Source organism: Propithecus coquereli, unplaced genomic scaffold (genome assembly GCF_000956105.1).
Source record: "Propithecus coquereli isolate 6110/MARCELLA unplaced genomic scaffold, Pcoq_1.0 Scaffold163, whole genome shotgun sequence".
NCBI lineage: Eukaryota > Metazoa > Chordata > Mammalia > Primates > Indriidae > Propithecus > Propithecus coquereli.
In genome coordinates, this window is record NW_012140858.1 from 2,695,845 (window position 1) to 2,698,308 (window position 2,464).

Consider the following 2,464-nt stretch of genomic DNA (forward strand, 5'->3'; position numbering starts at 1 on the left):
AATTTTGCTTTGTGAAACCAAAAAAATAGATCTTGGAGAGATGTGGCCAGCATGGGCCTGAAAACACCGTTGTAATGAGCTAAATAAAGTTAGCACACAATCACTTTCTGATTTCATGGAGTGAAAATGTCGGGGAAACACAAACTCTGTGAAAAAGGCTGAAACCAGTCCAGAGGAATAAAAGAAACAGTCAAAGGCTATTTCCATATGTAGCTATTAATATTGCTCGGCTTGCAGACTCACAGGAGGAATGAAGAGAAAATAAAATACATGTGCTTCCCCTTCTGGAAACCAAGTTAATGTTTTGAAGATTGAAGTTGAGTCATCAAATATCGGGACTGGAGTTTACTCCACGTCACCTGCCTTTAACAAGGTGCCATCTCCTCTTTTGACTGGGTTGTGTTTCAGGACTTTTCAGTTCCATGGATTTTGGGTTCAGTCTGATTCTATCTGCATAGCATCTTCTGAAGTTCATTTATGACTCTGGTTCACTGATAGTATCTATCCCGGTTGCCTTTGATTCAGTGCAGCTATTTATTCTTAATTATATGCCCTCCACATTCAATAATATTTCAAGTGGAAGAAGAGGTACTACATATGTCCACCCACCATCTTGAGATAAAAGGCATATTATATCTTGAGTATTTCCAGGTTCTTGGATAATAAAGATAGTTTGTAGCTCATTTCACATAAATTTGTATTTGTGATTATAATACCTAACTCCTGAATCCAGAAATTAAATTTAAAAAGTGAAATTAATAATGAGGTCTATTGCAGTGATATTTAACACATGTAAAAAAAATAGCTGAAATGAACTGGCCTATGAAGACAATGACCCCAAATTATCACCCTATCATCAACCACCTTCTAACTGGCCACCTGGATTCATGAGATAGTTGACTGGGGTCAAGGTACCTGCCAGGAAACTGTGTTTCTCTTTGCAAAGACAAAGGCAACTGGGATAAATGATATCTGCCCATGTGAAATTGTGTCCTTTTAGCTAACCACTTAACAAAATTATGATATGAAATAGTCTGTTGATTCTGGGGTAATAATTCTTGTCATGATTATCTATAAACATTGTTAGATGGTGAGATAAAAGTATACAGAATTAAAGACATCTTTCATGCTAGATTTTTTTTTCTAGTGATAAACATATGTACTTGTCATTTCTAAGGTGGGAATATGTTTTGAATCAGTGAATATTATTTTATAAAATAAATGTAAAAATACAGATAAGTGCCAAAGAAAAAAATAAAAATCCAATCAAGGAGACATAAACTTTGTAAACGTTTTAGTGTTTTGTCTTTAAATTTAACCCCCTACATTTAATATATCACAGGCATTGTCCTATATCATGAAATGACTATTTGAAATTCTTAACTGAATATGGGAAAAATTAGAAAGTGTTCTATAGTTCCTAGAGCTGAAATTTTAAACTCTAACTTAATCTCTAGTTTATTTTTAAAAGTGTGTTTTAGTTTTTATTTTATAATATTCTGACAACCAATGAAGTTACAAAAGATGTGTTTGTCAGTCATAATAGGGTTGGTTATGCTATGGTAACAACCCCCAAATTTCAGTGCTTAAACTAACCCAGATTTGTTGCTCTCTGAGGCTACGTTTCTATCGTGGGTTGGCAGAAGGGCTCTGCTGATTGTAATCATTTAGGGACCCAAACTGATAAGACCCCCACCATCTCAAACATTTCTGGTCACCGTTTAAAGAGAGCTCTACAGACTGTCACATTGGGCATTGGATACTTGGCCCAGGAAGCGACATCCACCAATTCTGCTCAAAACTCACTGGCCAAGTGAATTTCATCAAAATCAGAAACTTTTGTGCTACAAAGGATACCGACAAGAAAGTGAAAAAACAGGCGACGGAATGAGAATGCCCTGAGAGGGGCAGTGAGGGGAATTAATATATAAGCCATTTGAGGGCCTGTTTATTTCTTTTTTATTTCTACTTATTTATTTATTTTTGAGACAAGGCCTCTCTCTGTCACCCCGGCTAGAGTGCAGTGGCGTCATCATAGCTCACTGCAACCTTGAACTCCTGGACTCAAGCGATGCTCTCGCCTTGGCCTCCCAGAGTGCTGGGATTACAGGTGTGAGCCACCGCGCCGGGCCTTGAGGGCCTGTTTAAAGGCTCGTGCTTTCTGAACTGAAGAAAGGAGGACTAAGTGATGGGGGCAAGGTGGTGTGAAGAGGAAGAGGCGGTGGAACAATGCATTCCTTAAGCTGCTTAAAGGACTGCCATGTTCGGCGTGGAGTTGACTTGTTCTTTGTGGTCCCAGAGGAAAGAGCTGGGGCCGCTGGACGCAAGTTTTGGTTTGGTATAAGGAAGGAATTTCCAATAGTCAGAGATTTCCAAACGTACCTTAGTACAAGCCACCAGCTTCTCTCTCCTCCTCTACTAAATAATCTCCTACCTTGTTTCCCACATCTCTAAAGGCTCCCTC